Genomic DNA, 18,784 nt, shown 5'->3' with positions numbered 1-18,784 from the left:
CTCAAATAAAATTTTTTAGATATCAAAGTTTAGGAATTATTTTCTAAGGTCTTACTTTGCTTCAATATGCTATGCTGTATTTCCAACTTCTGTGTTCTTTGTATTCTTTTACGTGAGTGCATCCTCCTATCCTGAAGAGTTCTGTGTAAAAAGATCTTATGAACTCTTTTTTTTTTTTTTTTGTTAGGAATTACACTTTCTGCATAGAGTCAGATATCAAAAAGGATCTCCCATTGAGGAATATCAAGACATATCTTGGGTAATGCCTTCAAACATTCTCAGGAGCTACCTCACCCTAACTGTATTATTGTTCAATTATGTTTTCCTAGTATTGTACAGACTACATGGGTAGAAAATCACAGGAAGACAGGGTCCATGTCTATCTTATCTATAGAAGTATGTCCCCCAGACATTTCTTGCACCACATCATAATGCTCTTAATATAAAAGAAGTGATAATACACCTTTGCAAAAATTAGAAAAAATGTAACCAATAGTATAGAGAGGCAAACAAGGGTAGGAGCAAATAACCCAGAGAGCTTTGAATCTCATTAGAATCAAGATGGTGGCAACTTGACATGCTTCCTGTATAGTGATTCAAAATTTTATATTCATATTTCAAATAAGAACTTGTGGTTGGAGGAGAATAATCGAATGAGACATGACCCTTTCCTTCAGCAGCTCACAGTCTGGCTGAGGAGACAAGGCTAATGAACAAGAAACAACCTGGTAGTAATTAAGTGCTAGGCATGAGGTGCTGAGAGCCTGAGCTATGCTGGAGGCAGAGAATGATGAGGAGGAAGAGGAACATGCATTTAGAATTTAGAGTTACTCCCTTTTATATGCCTGCCCATGTCAATTTGTCCATTTAAAAATATAATTTCCTAGAGGATAGCAACCAGGCCTATTTATTTAATTGTTTATTGATTGATTGATTTTAGAAAGAGAGAGATCTATTTGTTGTTCCACTTCTTTATGCATTCATTGGTTGATTCTTGTATGTACTTTGACCAGGGTTTGAACACATAATATTGGCATATCAGGACGATTCTCTAACCAATTGAGATGCCTGGCCAGAGCCCAAGCAAGCCTATTTAATTGACTGAACTCTGATAACTAGGACAACTTCCACATCACACGTCTTAGAACAGGGGTCCTCAAACTACAGCCTGCGGGCCACATGCGGCCCACCGAGGACATTTATCCGGCCTGCCAGGTGTTTTTGCTGCCACTGCCTGTCCTGCTTAGCAGCCGACTTAGCAGTGTGCATAGGAATTTGTTCATAGTTTTTTTAAAAAACTATAGTCCGGCCTTCCAACCATCTGAGAGACAGTGAACTGGCCCCCTGTTTAAAAAGTTTGAGGACCCCTGTCTTAGAGTCTCCCAATCTGTGAGGTGATTCTAGCTTCTCTGTAGCTTTCTCTATTAAGGTAAAATTCACCTGCATCCTCTACTAACTTTTGGGGTTAAACTCTTAGGTACCCACTTCACCAAAGTGTGTCTATGTTGCTGGCTCTCCAATCCTCCAGCCTTGACATGCTGACCTTCAAAACCTGCACCATATTTGTTTTTCTTTGCCTTAACTGACCTACTTAAACATGATACATTCCCAGCTAGTCCGCTTGGTGAAATGAATCCCTGGTCCAATCCTTTCCAGGCTAGATTGCGACACTATCATTCCTGCCCCCTTGTATTAGTTATCTCTTATTGCACAACAAATTGCCCCAAAATTTAGTGGTTTAAAATAATGACCATTTACTATCTTACACAGTTCCTCAGGATCAGGAATCTGGGAGCAGCTTAGCTGGATGGTTCTGGTTCAATCTCTCAGGAGGTGGCACTCAAACTGTCAACTGGGGCCATGGTCACCCTAAGACTTGAATGGGGCTGGGAGATTCACTTCTAAGCTCACGCATGTGGCTGTTGGCAAGAGTTCTCAGTTTCATGCCGCTAGGACCTCAACATAGAGTTTTTCACAGAAGGACAGCTGGCTTCCCCCAGAGTGAATGATCTGAGAGAAAGACCACACTGCCTTATATTACATATATCACTAGTCCCACTTTATTCTGTCATTAAGCATGAGTCACTTAAAAAAAAAAAAAAAGTGAGTCACTAAGTCCAACCTACACTCAATGGGAGGGAATTACACAAGAATCTACCTAATAAAAGAGTAACATGCTAATTGGCCGTACCTTCACGATGCCCACCAGCCAATCAGGAATGAGTATGCAAATTAACCCAACAAAGATGGTGGGTTAATTTGCATATGTGGGCGCCATGGTGACGACACAGGCATTCTGCACCACCCCAGCCACTCCGGACCTCTGGGCAGTGTGGGAAGGCGGAAAGGCGGCTCCGGGCTGGAGGAGAAAGGTGGCTCCAGGCAGGAGCAGAAAGGCGGCTCTGGCCAGAGCGAAGGCGGTGCCAGCAGCCAAGGGAAGGAAGGCTCATTCTTGCATGAATCTTCATGCATCAGTGAGATTATAAAGAGGCAGGGACTATTGGGGGCTGTTCTAGAGGCTGCATCTTACACCCTTTCATGAGGTGACTTCTCAGTTCTTCATCTGAAGTTTGTTCATGTATTTAACTCCTTGCTAAAGTGATTTATAATCTGTTTGCCTGTGAAGCTATATGGAGTTCATATTTTATACTTTAGTTTTCTTTCTGCCTACTGACAAATTTTACCTTTTTGAAAATATACTTATCTTTTTACCCAATATTATCTTCCACTGAAAACTGTAGGTCACCATTTCAAACTCATGTTGATTTGTAAGTTTGTCAGGATAACAGCACAAAATATTCCTTAAACAATGTTGAGAAGCAAATGGAGAATTTTTTCTTCTCCTCACTGCCAACTAAAAATAGTCATATCCAAATCCTTAGCCACTCATCCAACAAGCCAAAACCACTTCACTGTAAAAGTGAGCATTTGCCAAACATTTTCCTCATTTACTTATATCAAATAAATAAAGGACTGTATTAGTGTGAGCATTGGTTTATTTCAGAAATAATTGAAATAATTCAGGGCTTGAGTCTTCAGTATTTAGAGGAAGCAAAAATTCAGCAACTAAAACATAACCTACTACTACCATGCTTTAACTCTGGGCAAGATTCTTAAAAACCAGGTATAAATTTGAAATTGAAATTCAAAGTCATGGCCTTTGCCATCAGGAGTTTACAGTTGGTGAGCATGTTAAACTTGCCTCCTGAAACCACCACACCTGTTGTCATTAAGAAAGCAAAGACCAGACTGATGCCCCTCTTTTTTTTTTTTTTTTGTCTTCAAGAAAACAGCAGAGATTTTTGTCCTTTCTTAAATACATGACTACTTTGACAGCACTGAAAAAAAAAATTGTCTGAAGAAGGAATGATGCTAAAATACCCATGATGGCAGGTACACCGTCATCACATTCATAGATTTGGACATAGACACTGGTTCAAGTATATGAACAGAATGAAGACAAGACTGTATTCCATTCTAAGTTCACCATAGCTGTGTTAATTTCAACAGCATCTCTGAGCTCAGTTTCCTTAAAAGTGAAATAAGAATAACAATTACTTATACATGCAGATTTGTTTTAATAATTAAAGTGTGTTAAACTTAATAAAAGAGCTGGCACATAGTAGGCATTCTTAAAATGTTGGTTCTTCTTCCTCTTACATCCCATCAAAAATGTACTGAAAACAAACCCGCCAGGGAGCTTTTATCATGCAGGTATTAGTTGCCTCCTCATCTGACTCTGCTGGCAAGCCTGGGTGTGGAGGGGAGCTTTTCTACCTTCTGCATAGAGGACATTATATTGTTAACTATATTCTGGATACTTAGGAGAAATTGAGCTGAATATTTAAGTACTCCCTGAAGTCAATGCACGATTTAGGAAATTATGTATATTAGAATGTTATGCTGCAACACGATACATTAAGTCCCTATGAAGCTGTGGTTTCTAATTCAGACTGTATTAAGTTTCTCTGCTTAAATTTTATTACAGTGTAGATCATCAATATCAAGTGAATCAAGCCAACTATAAAAGCATCACTAATAAGAGAAAAACATTTTACTGTATCAAGAAACCACTCTAAAATTTTATACAAAATATACCACTTATTTCATAGGTATTTGCTGGAAAATTGTTAATGTCAAGTTTTACATTAATTTTTTTTTTTTTTTAGCAAATGCTTTGCAGTCACATTTATTTCCCATCTCTAGAGACTTTTGACAATGGATCAAATCAAACCACCAACTTGGAGAAGCGATTCTGCTGCGGTAGAAGGCACCATTACACCACACGCACAATTGAAAATTTAGGATCATTTGATCTACGGTGTCCTGTAGTGCCCCTTCTACTGTCAAAATAGCCAAGCTATAGTTTTGAACTTTTCTCGAACATTCTATCTCCCATGAATTGAAAACTATATTGTCTCCCAAACCCCCTTCACTTCGCCCACAAAGCCAGGAAAAAGAGTCAGCACTCTCTACACCAGTGATGGGCAACCTTTTGAGCTTGGTGTGTCAAACTTCGCCAAACAAGTGAGCATAACTCGGGTAGTGTGTCACTTTGAGGAAAAAACATTATTTTGCAAATGTTTCATCCTCAGGAGCAGCAAATGTTTCATCCTCGGCATGCAGCAGCCTCAGCGGCCGCGTGTCATCAGAAATGGCTACGCTTGTCAGTGTTGACACGCGTGTCATAGGTTCGCCATCACTGCTCTACACCTTTTACTCCTTCAAGCCATTTATTGTTCCACTGCCGCTCAGCTGCTTTTCTTACTAGAACTGAATGCAGTCCTCTTCTTGTCATAGGCTCTGCGTTTCCTTGTCACATCCATGCTTGATATATTTTAAAACAATATCCCAACCATGCTCAGTCTTCTTCATCTCACACTACTCACAGTTGCAAAGGACTGACATGTATCAAACCATGGCCCAATTTTTAAATTTACAATGATAAATATGACTACCATGTGTAGAAAACACAATTACTCAGGTTGAAAATGAGTTCATTTTATCCCTATAGACCAATTTATGAGGAAGCCGCAGTAGAATCAGAAAGCTGCTTGGTGAACCTGGAAGCAGAGAAGATAAGGTTAGGTGATATTCTTAGTTAATGTTAAAACCTATGATTGCCTGATGCCTTTCCTCACTAAAGACCATGTTGCTAAACAGACTAAATATTTGACCAGTTCGGAGGAGACAATGTTTTGTCTCCATACTGGAGGCATACACAAAGTTGCTATAGTACTTTTTGCTTTCCTCTAAATAGGCCCCATGCAGACTTGAAAACATGGGATATATTCTTTAGCTACAGACTCTTTTCTTTACTTAACACAACATGACTGATTAGACTTAGGCATTCTTACTTATAGTCACTTTGATAAATATTGGGTATTCTTCTATCACCTTAACCATCCATTGATGATTATGCCCTGTGATTTTTCCAAAATTCTTCATGAAGGAGTATTTAGACAGCTCTTGTGCCCTACCTCATGCTCTCTTAACATATTTCTAGCCCAGGTGTCACTGTGACAACCATGTATACAAAAGTATTACATGACTGCACCTTGTCTCCACTGCAATTTATTGTCTTCTGCATTAGGAAATTTTTGCTGTGTTGCCTGTGGGAACCTACTCAACTGAATTGTGACTCTCATAAAAACCTGTGAGTATGAGGGAATTAACACCACAAGGGATAAGAATCAGTAAAGAAATACTCCCCTCTCTCATCCTTTGAGTGGACAAAGTCTGAGGTGTGGTCCCCATAACTCCTTAGACTGGCCCCATATGATAAAATCACATTGATTGATTTGCCCTATTTTTTAAAAGGAATGCATTTTTTTCTTAATTGAAAAATGTAGAACTTAGGGATATTTTAATTATGCCCATTTTTACATTGGCAAGTAGAAAAGCCATCGTGACTCTCAGAAGTATTTTATCAGCTCCCAAATCAATATGCATACTTTTCAGAATATTTAAACCCAAGAAAATATTTGGACAATTTTAAAAAATAAACAGCTTGAGAAAAGATTTAATGAGGAAAAATAAATAAACCAAATGTTAAATAGTCTGCATAATTCTCTTCTGTTCAATGTTGTAGCATAAAAAAAGTGAAAAACTGGAGATTTGCCCTTAGAAGTTAAATATTTTTCTCTCTTTAACTGATGGAAACATGCTATGGAAACTAGTCACAAAATTGCTGCATTGTAAGTATCTAAAAAAATTTAAAGCCCTAGTACATAACACGGTCTTTGAATTTGCCTCAAGAAGATATCCCATTTAATACTTTCCCTTTAATATTGATACAAAATCAGAAGTCAGCCAAACATCTTGGCAATCCCAAGAAATTATACTTTAAATGAAGTATGCAAACTCTTATTTTTTGTTTTCTAATCTTAGTTCAGAGAAGATGGAAAGTACAAATATTCAGTCCCCAAAGAAATATTAACTCCTCACACTAGGCTGCTTTGGAATAAAAAGTCCTACATGTGTGCCCTGTGAACTTAGTTAATATAACTATGAGTACTGCAATTTCTGCATTTCCTGATTTGTACTAAAATTGCAAGTATATTAGTTTAATATTTTATAGGGGTTTTGGAAGACTGCTCTTGAAATTTTCAAGGTCTATATAGGGTTGCTATTCCTCTGGAAGGAAAAATTCAGCATCTGACAATAATTCTCTATAATCTTTTACTTGGACAAAGGCTCTGATTGATTATAGTTGTGGCTTTTCCTCACACACAAATTGAACAATTTCACAAGTAAAGAGGTTCACTTTTTTCTCTTTTGTTCAAAATAACAAAAATTATACACCGTACCCTCTCTTTGTCTCTGTCCTAGATTCACCAAAGTATTAGGTCTAATCCCAGGCATCCTGATTAGTTACCCAGTCATCATAGATATGTTTAAAAAGGGAGAGTTTTTATCTGAACACTATCAGCTGCATAAATTATCCTACATAAACCCTTCTCTCCAAAAGAAGTATGTAATTTTGTTTTCACATGGTTATAAGAAACAGTAAGCTTTTTGTTATTTTTTTTATAGCAGCATTCAGAGATCTTAAAATTTAGGTATATTGTTGACATTACCTGGAAACTTGCTAGAAATCAAAAATTCCAAAATTCAAGAGGGTTGGCAAATGATTTTAAAATTATTAAGTTTGATTTTAAAAGTAGTATAAAATAATCAGAGCAGTTAGCATTTACTGAGTACTTTTTGTTAAACGTCTATGACAAAGAATAGTTAGGCCTCCTCAACCATTCCCACTCTGTTGGGTCATTTCTATCAACATGCTATATAATGTCTGCTTCCTTTAAAAAATTCTTTGGGCCTTTTCCCTCAAGCTAGCTTGTTTTTCTCTTCTTCCCTTTTATAGAAAAACATCTTAAAAGCATCTGTACTTTCTTTCCTCCTATTTCTATTTTTAACCCCCTCTAATCAGGCTTTTGTTTCTTGACTCTTCAAGGTCACTAATTCTTGCCAAATCCAGTGATCTACTCTCAGTCTTTATTGTATTGTACCTTTCTCAGAGCAGCATCTATACTAATAAAAGGGTAATATGCTAATTAGACCGGGTCAACTGGACATTTTCCGGTGGTCCGGTCCTCCACAAAGCCAGAAGGAGGTGGTGGGGGCTGAGGCAGAGGCGGTTAGGGGCGATCAGGCCAGCAGGGGAGGGCAGTTAGGGGTGATCAGGCTATCAGGGGAGAGCAGTTAGGGGCTATCAGGCTGGCAGACAGAGGTGGTTAGGGGTGATCAGGCCAGCAGGCAGAGGAGGTTAGGGGCAATCAGGCAGGCAAGCAGGTGAGTGGTTAGGAGCCAGCAGTCCTGTATTGTGAGAGAGATGTCCGACTGTCCTAAACCGGCAGTCAGACATCCCCCAAGGGGTCCCAGATTTGAGAGGGTGCAGGCCAGGCTGAGCGACTCCCACCCCCGTGCACAAATTTTGTGCACTGGGCCTCTAGTTTGACAATAATTGATCAGAACTACCTGTACTTCTTGACAAACCTTCTTTTGGCTTTACACTTGTTTTCCTCCTATGTAACTGGCCACCTCCTTTTTTCCTATCTTTTCTTACTCTTCCTTGCCTCTAAATTTTTAAGTGCCCTACAAACTGATCTTCCCTGAAATTTTCATGTTTCTTTGTTACTGTTTGCATAGAACTCTGAGCTCTGTGTGTGTAAAGATCCTGGTTCCCAATGGGAGACCATTTCTGCTGGGGGACATAGTAAGAGTCCAACTGAACTGCAAAGTATAGCTGCTGCCCAGACATTTCTAACTTCTTGTGTCCAGGGACAAGTCAGCAAGATAAGTAGTCACCATTTTTGCAGGGAAAATTGACCCTGTTCATCAAGATAATGTAGGGCTGGTTGGAATATGTGTGGAGCTCAGGTGATCCACTTGGATGATCCTTAGTACACCCTCATCCAATTCTGATGAAATATTGACAAATCTAGCCAGAGAAGGTCATGGTGAGCAGTGATCACATACCACAGAGAAAAGAGTCTGGGTCATGCCACCAGGTAAGCCATTAAGACCAGTAGAGATGATGAGTGAGGGTGAGGAGAATCTAGAAAGCATAGTAGAGGGGAGAGACAGAAAGTGTTAGTGGTGATCCTGTGACCAGCTGCAGCAGTGGGAACTCTGGTTTGTCCCACAACCTTTCTTTTCCAAATTTCCCCCAGGAAGAAAGGCTCATGGAGAGTTGCTTGTGGAAACCATGCAAAGATTAAAGGGCACAAGGGGTGAGTTATAGTAGATTATTTTGACTTATTTCCCCAGCTTCTGGTAATGCTACTGGAAGATGATCCTCATCTGGTAGCCTTCTATTGGGACTTCCTCAGCTGAAGAAAACTGCCTTGCCAGGATGACTGGAATCCAATGACCAATCAACATAGGAGTATAAAGGTCCAATCCCAGTGCCACCACTCGAGACAGCTCAGAAGGGCTGTCCTGGCTGCACAGCTACACATGGGGTCAGCTGAGGTTTTGGGGGGACTGCATTGCAGCTCCACTTCTCCTTCTGCCCCATCATACTTCATTACCCTCCTCCACAAGTGTTGATCCTCACTCAGTAAACTTGCTATTCCCTAATCTCCATCTCAAGGTCTGCTTCTGATGAAACCCAATTGGAGACAATAGAATCTTTTAATATTACTGACTAGAGAGCATGAGCAGTCCCTGTAGAGAGTAAGAGATGACACTGATATTCTTGTACTCTTTGTTCTGGGATTCATTTCTCACCCTTTCCCTATTCTGTTCTGTCTGACAGAAAGCTGGCTCCTAAGACTTCATTTCCTTGGCTCCGTTGCCAATTGAATTCTGTTTAGGTTTGCCCAGTGGAGGTAGTGGTGGAAGACTGGATGGCAGGAAGAAGAAGGTCGGGGTATTTTGATCCCTCCGTGTGCATCTCTATTGTTATCTACATGCTCTTTGTCTCCTCAGACAACTCCTATTCTGCTCTTCACTCCCACTCAGCAGCCCCTGCTCTGTTTCTAGTTCCCACCAGTTACACCCAGCTCCTAAACTCACTACATGATTGTGACACAAGCATGTAATTAGCTACAACTCTTGAACATACCAAAGAATTTGTGCATGCTTAGCACATTTTCCCTCTGCCTAGAATACTCAGCTGGGTTTTGTCAGAGCAACTCACATTCATCCTCAAAGACTCAGTTCAGGCTTTACCACCTCCTCTAATGCCACCCCATCCCCAACATGTGTTCCTTCAGAGGCCTGTGCCTCCCTCTATCATACTAGATGTACCGGTTGATGCGGATTTTTTTTTTTCAATAAATGAGGTTCCACATATGTTGATATACACTGAGTGACCAGATTATTATGATCTCTGAACGCATAATAATCTGGCTACTCAGTGTATATCCTATATAATAAAAGACTAATATGCAAATTGTCCCCTCGACCAGGAGTTCGACCAGCAGGCAGGCCAGCCAACCGCCCATGTCCCCTCCCCCTGGCCAGGCTGGCTGGACCCCACCCATGCACGAATTCATGCACCGGGCCTCTAATATATATATACTGAGTGGCCAGATTATTATGCATTCAGAGATCATAATAATCTGGCCACTCAGTGTATATGCGCTTTGATATGTATGCTATTTTGTTGTATTGACAACAAGTTTCAAAACTCCATATGTCAAATTTTCTGAAGGTGTTAACATCATAGACATTTTTACGCTTAAAAATGTCGAATTTCGTACCAAAAAAAAGAGCATTTGCGGGAAGTTTTAATTCATTACTTTATTTTGAAGAAAAGTGCTAGTGATGGACATTACTTTGAATAAAGCACTTTTGATGTTTCTCTTGAAATTATCATGTTTTCTTTGATTACAAAATCCACATTATTGACCGGTCAATAATTAATCCACATCATTAACCAGTTAATGATTAATCCACATTAATAACTGGTTAATAAAGGAATGACAACAGCCACCTGAAGCCAGAAAGTGCAAGGAACGTATCTCTCAGACTCCTGGGAGCAGCGTGGCCCTGCCAGATTTCAAATTTTCAGCCTCTAGAACTATGAGAGAATAAATTTCTGTTGTTCATACCCACCAAGTTTGTAGTAATTTCTCACAGCAGACTCAGGAAACTAATACAGAAACTATCATAAAATCAATAAATAAGATCAGTGTATAGTTTTCTTTATAATAGCAAAAAAATGAAAATAGCATGAAATATCTACAATACAGGGTTCATTAACAGTTACACTATAACCTCCCTAGCCAGGGAGATTGGTTGGTTGGAGCATCATCCCAAACACCAAAACCTATAGTTACATACAGGAGGCAACCTATGGATGTTTCTCTTACGTCGATGTTTCTCTCTCTTCCTCTCTCTCTCTCTCTTTCTCTCTCTTCCTCTCTCTCTAAAATCAATAAAACATAACCTTGGGTGAGGATAAAAAAATAAGTAGACTATAACCATAGAACAGAATATAGATCATGTGACAAAGTAATAGTAAATAATATATATAAAATGCATTTTTAAAGTATTTTAGCCGAAACTGGTTTGGCTCAGTGGATAGAGCGTTGGCCTGCGGACTCAAGGGTCCCAGGTTCGATTCCGGTCAAGGGCATGTACCTTGGTTGTGGGCACATCCCCAGTAGTGGGTGTGCAAGAGGCAGCTGATCGATGTTTCTCTCTCATCGATGTTTCTAACTCTCTATCCCTCTCTCTTCCTCTCTGTAAAAAATCAGTAAAATATATTTTAAAGTATTTTATAAAACTGTGTGCAAAGCATAAGTATTATTCCATGTTTGTTAAAAAATATATTGGGAATTAATATCTAGAATATATAAAGAACTCTTACAATGCAACAACAAAAACAAAACAAAATAAATAACTCAATCAAAAAATGGACAAAGGGCTTGGCTAGATATTGCTCCAAAGATAATACACAAGTGACCAACAAACATATGAAAAGATGCTCAACATAGCCCTGGCCAGTGTGAGTCAGTTGGTTGGAGCTTCATCCAGTTCACTGAAAGGTTGCTGGTTTGATTCCTAGTCAGGGCACATACCTAAGTTGCGGGTTCCATCCCTGATTGGGGTACATACAAGAGGCAACCAATCAATGTTTCTCTGTTGCATTGATGTTTCTCTTTCTCTCTCCCCCTCTCTCTAAAAATCAGTAAAACATATACTTAAGTGAGGATTTAAAAAGAAAAAAAAGATGCTCAATGCAACTAATCATTAAAGAAATGCAAATCAAAATCATAATGAGGTATCTTATACCTATTAAAATGTCTAATAACAAAAGCAAAAAAAAACACACAGAATTACAAGTGTTGGCAAGGATGCAGAGAAATTGGAATCTTTGTGCACTGTTGATAGAACTGTAAAATGGTGTGATATGGAAAACAAAATAGCAATTCCTCAAAAAATTTAAAATAGAATTTCCATATGATTCAGCAGTCCCACTTCTAGATTTATATCCAAAAGAATTGAAAGGAGGATCTCAAAGAGATATTTGCACTTTCATGTTCATAGCAGCATTACTCAAAATAGCTAAGAAGTGGAAGCAAACCATGTCATTGACAGTTGAATGCATAAACCATGTCTATATGTAGAATGGAATATTATTCAGCCTTAAAAAGAAAGGAAATCTTGTCATTCTAGGTGCCCACTGCACAAATTCTTGCACCTTGAAAGGAGCTATGGGCCGTGAGTCTGCGGTTAGCACAGGGGCGGGTCTCAGCCCATCCTCCATGCCCTCACCTGGCCCCTCCCACCCTCCCACCGCCTCCCCGTCCCCTGTCTGCCGGCAGCCCCACTCCAGCTGCCACTGCTCCCACATGCTGAAGGCACTGGCCCGCTCATACCCGCTGACAGTGCAGAGCAATTGAGGCCGTTGCCAGCATGGGTGCAAGAGGCGGCTACTGGCCCCGATTGCCCCCCAGGAGCAGGGTGAGGTGGAGAAGGGCCAGTGCTGGCAGCAGGTGCGAGTACCAGGCAGGACCGCGGCATGCAGGAGCAAAGAATTTTTAGTAACCACCAGAGGCTCCCCCCAATGACAGTGACCTATGCCCTGCCTTGGTCTGGCGCCCCTGCTTACCTGCTTCACCATCCAACCATGGCTGACATCCACCATGTTTCTTGCACACACCCTGGTGGTCAGTACACATCATAGTGACTGGTCATTTGGTTGTTCGGTTGTCTGGTTGTTCCGCCATTTGATCTATTTGCATATTAGGGTTTTATATATATAGATGTTATAATGTAGATGAACCTTGCTTTATGAGTATTAGCTCATCTAATGCAAAGAAAATTCTGTAACGTGGTACTATTATAAATTCCATTTTACAGAAGAAAAAGCTGAGGAACAGAGTTATTAAATGACTTGCCTAAGATCATAGCACTGGTAGGAGGCAGAGCTGGGATTTGAGGCCAGGCATTCTGACTTTGGAGTTCATATTCTTTTAGTCACTTACTAAAATTATACTTTCCCATATATTTTATAAAATATATTTTTATTGACTTCAGAGAGGAAGAGAGAGTGATAAAAAACATAGATAAAAACAATAAAATGTTATTTTCTGAATAAAATATAAGTCAGATGGTCCATCTAGTTTAGAAGTTTGTCTCTCTTGGTAATACTGAGCAAACATGTTTTTTTCTAATTATATTTTAGAAATCCTTCTAATATTTTTAGCACTGTTATTGAAAACAGATACTGTTATATATGTGTGAGAAAAATAGTTTGCAATAACAGTAATTTACAACATAATAGCAACTGTTATGAAAATTAAAGTTTATAATCCTCCAAATTTTTATAGTCATTTCATCAATTATAATTTTCTAATCGTATGTAGGCTGGGTGACAATAGCTCAAATTAAATGCAAGGCTGCAGAAGTTTTTCGTATGGATGCCTTGTTGACCTACTATTTTTGCAACACTGGGAAAAGCCATGGTAGGTTTGGTGTTGATCCTGCTTTTCCCCTGGACAGAGTCAGTTCTGGCCTGCTCTATCTCTCATTACTGAGATGACGGGCTCTATCCAGATGCTAAATACTCGGGAGACACTCCAATACAGTGTTAAAGACTGAACACTTCCCCAGAAGAATGTAGCATTCCAAGAGAAAACAGGCCTCCGTCTGACACTAGTAAAATTGTGAAGGTGTGTGATAAATTAGGCATTAAAATGAGAGGCCACAAATTCTTAAAGGTGCTCTGCCCCTCACAGTGAGTCCCTCCTCCTCTCTTTCCAACACAGGAACAGTTGTATATTTTAAATAATGATAGCAATAATAAAGCCTATAAATATACACTAGTAGAAACAACAAAATATTTTCAAATATAAAGTGTTACAATAAGCTATTATGCAATTAAGAAGGCTGTTCTACATGGAAATTGGAGAATAAATAGGTAGAGATATAACTAACAATTAAAACATGTGAAATATCTTAAACTATTTGAGGAGATTGGTTTTGAGGGGATAAATAAGAATATCTTGTCCTTAGAGCTTTGGTTTCTTCCATTGTCTTTCCTCCCTCCCTTCCTCCCTTCATTCCTTCCTTTGTACAGAAATTTTCATTTCTTTACATTCACAAAACAATAGATTTTAAAAGTACCATTTACTTGAAACATCAACTTCCTAAAGAAATACAAAATTTTTAAAATCTAAAATAATGAATTTTACTTATATATTAAAAAATGGTGTGGCTTGTTTTTCAAATAAATTTGACTATAAACTAGAATAATTGTATTTCAAATCAAAAGTATGTAAAATATTGTTCTAAAATGACCAGTGCCTAAATTTGCTTTAAAAATGCAAAATAATTTGCTTAAAAAAAACAGCAACAAATTATGATGTGTTAATTAAGATTTACTAAATAACTGATTTATTTATTTTGGTAAACCAATATATAATTCCAAGTATTTTTTTCTCCCTACTTTTTATTGTGATATAACTTAAAGTATACAACCTAAGTATACATCTTGATATATCTTTAAGTTATATCCATGATCCACCAACCAGATCAAGATAGAGAACCCTTAGAAGACAATGTTTCCTCCAATTTTAGGAATAGAAGTCCTCGATAAGAATAATGTTTAAAATGCACATTCCTAGGCCACACTCCAGAGATTCAATATCGAAATGTCTGGATGGGTCCCTGAGACTGAATGCTAAATAAGTGCTGCCATCTGGACAAACTCAACCCATAAAGAGAGCCTAACTTGACTCATAACTCTGGATGTTCCATTACTCTCAAGATAATTGTATTGGAAAATTAGGTGGTTTTCTTACGGAGGATGAATGTCTATGACATTTACTGTCCCTGAGTAATTTTAAATTTTAGTGTTATTTTCTCCATCCTTGAACCAGAGTTACCTAAATGAAGTTTCCATCAGTTCATGGCAAAATGAAAATTAAGTGCCTAGTGAGTTTTTAATAAAAGTTAAATGTATTTAAGGATTGCTGTTTATTGGGATTGCTAAAGGCCTGGTGCACGAAATTCGTGCATGGGGGGAGGGACGGTTGTCCCTCAGCCTGGCCTGCACCCTCTCCAATCTGGGACTCCTTGGGGGCAGTCGGACATTCCTCTCACAATCCGGGACTGCTGGCTCCCAACCACTCGCCTGCCTGCCTGCCTGCCTGATTGCCCCTAACCACTTCTGCCTGCCAGCCTAATCGCCCCCTAACCGCTCCCCTGCCAGCCTGATTGATGCCTAACTGCTCCCCTGCTAGCCTGATCACCCCCAACTGCCCTCCCCTGCAGGCCTGGTCACCCCCAACTGCCCTCTCCTGCCAGCCTGGTCGCTCCTAACTGCCCTCCCCTGCAGGCCTGGTCACCCCCAACTGCCCTCTCCTGCCAGCCTGGTCGCTCCTAACTGCCCTCCCCTGCTGGCCTGGTCACACCCAACTGCCCTCCCCTGCTGGCCATCTTGTGGCAGCCATCTTGTGATGTCACACTTCCACAATGCCGCCTAGGCTTTTATTATATAGGATACTTTCAGGATTTTGAAGTGCCCTTTATGTTATGAAATCACTTCACAGTAAAAAGAGTTGGTGTTTTTAATTTAGAAAAATAAGGCTTAGTAGAAAGTCTCTGTTGTTCTCCTAATTTCAAAAATCTGGAATTTTTAAGTTAGAACCATGATCCACCAACCAGATCAAGACAGAGAACCTTAAAAGACAATGTTTCCTTCAATTTTAGGTATAGAAGTCTTCGCTGAGGATACTATTTAAAATGTAGATTCAGGTCTGTTCCTGGAATTTGATTGCCACCAGGTGAAGCAGAGTGCTACAGCTTAACGGTAGGGGGGTTTTTGCTGCCAGAGCATGTCTAATTTGACTGAAAATTTTCTGCTGCTCCAAAAAATGATATTAGCATCTTTTCTCTCCTTATGTAAGTTCCACATCCTTTCTGCAGAAAACTTTCAAAGAACGGGGAGACATGAAACCACCAAACCATTGTTAATATACTGATTTATTTTTTCCATGTTTTAATGCACAATTTTCTTAACAAGTCAAGAATATATATATATGACCATCTGATGTTTGGGGAATTTAGAAAACAGAATGAGTTGGCATGACTTCTACTTTCTGGCCTATTTAACAAGGTGCCATTGATTAAGAAGGGAACACTAGAGGATAGCCAGATCTTGATTTTGGATTCCTTGGAGACAAGCAAGTGTAGATGTTACCAAAGCAGCTGAATGATCAGAAGCTCAGAAGAAGTGTCTGAGTCAGAGAGAGAAATTTGATATTTTTCCATTTAACATACCATGGCAGTAAATAAAATAGGGCATAACTAAGGTACCAAGAGCAGCTAAAATGATTCAAACACACACACACACACACACACACACACACACACACAACAGGTGGAAGCAAGAAGCAGTGAAAATGTTAATATTATCTACATGTACATCACTGTACATGATGTAGGGGCACAAAGGTGAATAAGATATGGCTCCTAGTGTACTGTCAATGGAGGAGACAGACACGTTAGCCAATCATATATATTTTACTTGGTTTATGACAAGAAGTACAAGATGCTGTGAGATCCCAGAGGAAGGCAGTTAAGTCTAGAAAGTTGAATAAGAATTAGAAGAAGAAAGGCATTTCAGGCAGAAGCAATAAGATGCACAAAAGCAATGAGTCTTGAAACAGTATCACATATATATATGGGATCACAAGCATTCCAGTAGTATTAATACACAGGGTTTGAAGGTTAACCATCAGGAGGAGGTCAGACAAAAGAGAGAGAAAGAACCCAATTATAGCGGGTCTTGCATGACCTGTCAAGGAAGGAGTTCAGGATTTATATCCTAGGAATAGGGGAGGGACATGGTCATATTTGCAGATTAGGGAGATGACTTAAATCAGTCATGGAGAGCTCGGGCAATGCTGACCAGAGCAGAACTGGTTAGGAAAGAAATAAGTTGCTACGTGTATAGGGAGTGTTGACAGGGATAAAAAGGGGCAATACATTTAATAACTATTTAGGTCCACTCCTTAGTTCAAAATGCCTGTGTGGAAGATCCTGTTTTCTTAGTGCAAGGCTATTCCCAGCTTTAAAGGCAGTTGACAGCGATTCAGGAGAGATGGAGGAAGCCCAGGTTTAAATCTCTGAATTCCTACAAAACAAAAAGCAAAAATAAGCAAATAACAACTACAAAATACAGCAACTATATGGCGAAGCTAAAACGCCTGGGCAACATTAACAGCAAAGCTAGGGGACCCCAAAATACAAGTGGGTGGAGCCAAACCCCCGAGGGTCTGTGCAGGACGGGTGATCACCGCTCAGGTGCGGCAGGTGCGCTTGGCCCCCAAGACCGCGGGGGTGCTCCAGGCTCAGCAGTTGGTAGCACCCAGCCTGCGTGGGAGCGAGCGCTTTGTTCGCTCTCGCCTGGTGCTGCAGCCCGAGTGACTGCAGGGACTGTAACTCCAAAACTGTGACTTGCTGGTGCTCCGAACTGGGATACGACCCCACACTGAGGAGGAGAAGCTGCGCGGGCAGTAGATCTCAGCAACCCCTGCACAACTGGGACAAAGTAAAGGTTCAGGGGGTTGGAAACACGACCAGGGAACCCCAGAGCACAAGCCACCAAGGTTTTGACTGCTAAGCATAAACACCAGAAGGAAAGCCTTTCTCCACCCACCTCCCGGTAAACGTTCAGAAGAAAAACTAATTTGCATAGAAATGAGCACAAGGAGAATGTCGAGGGAAAATCCCACACAAAATTATTATTATTTTTTTTTTTTTAAAAAGGAGCAAACTAACATCCCTACAGACAAGGAAAGCAGGCCAGTAAGATGTGCCCACAACACGGCCCCAAACTGCAATCTACCATTTCAAAACAAGCCTAAAAGACATGAAGAAAATGAAGCAAGACATGAAAGGACATCATAAATCAGAGCTAGAAAAGCTCAGCATTGATGTGACAGAACTCAGAAAAGAATTAGAAATACAGTAAAGGGAAAAAATCAGTTCTGAAACAAAGACGAAACCAAAGGGATATAAGGGCAAATAAACACAACAACATCTTAAAAGACACAGAAAGGGAAAAGATGATTTTTTTTTCATTTATAAAAGAAATTATTTTAAACTTCAAACAGAAAAGAATGAGAAAGAGCAGCAAGTACACAGATCTTTGCCAGCTGCTACAGACAGGGCCTCCGCTTTTTACCTGTTGCTGCTTTACAGCCTTTCTTTTAGGCATCGCTGTATCTTGTGGTCCTACTCAGTTTTTGTCACATGATAGGTACAGAATACTTTAGTTCAAGCATGTCAAGCACAAAGGCTAACATGAGCCAAATAAACAAGGTTTAAGTCTATGTGGGCTGCAAAAAGCAAAAACTTCAATTTTTATAGAAACGTAGGTTTATTTTGATAGAGACATGCTGAATATAAAGGGCTGAAATAAATGACTAATCATTAACATAAAATCATAGAACATTTTAATAAAAATTAATATTTTTTCTTGAACATTAACTTACCAGAAACTGAATAACTGCACAAATTAATAAGCATAACGCAAATAAACCTATTTTTCTTGTTCTCCGAAAGTGAAACATTTCCTGTTGCGCACACCAAACAAGTCAGTCCAAGACTAAGACATGGCAATCTGCTGCTAAAATATTCGCTGCTAGTGGAGAGAAATGGTGCGCCTACATGTAAGGCGCATAAGGGAAATGAATGCAACACGATTATAGTAATCAGTCATTAGTGAACGTTGTAGTTCCGTTATTAATAATTATGTATAACAGGATACTGTAAAAATTAAGTTACGACATTTTTATTAAACATTTCTTATATACCA

The sequence above is a fragment of the Eptesicus fuscus genome, chromosome 19 (assembly GCF_027574615.1).
Source record: "Eptesicus fuscus isolate TK198812 chromosome 19, DD_ASM_mEF_20220401, whole genome shotgun sequence".
NCBI classification, from domain to species: domain Eukaryota; kingdom Metazoa; phylum Chordata; class Mammalia; order Chiroptera; family Vespertilionidae; genus Eptesicus; species Eptesicus fuscus.
Note: the sequence above shows the minus strand (reverse complement) of the source record.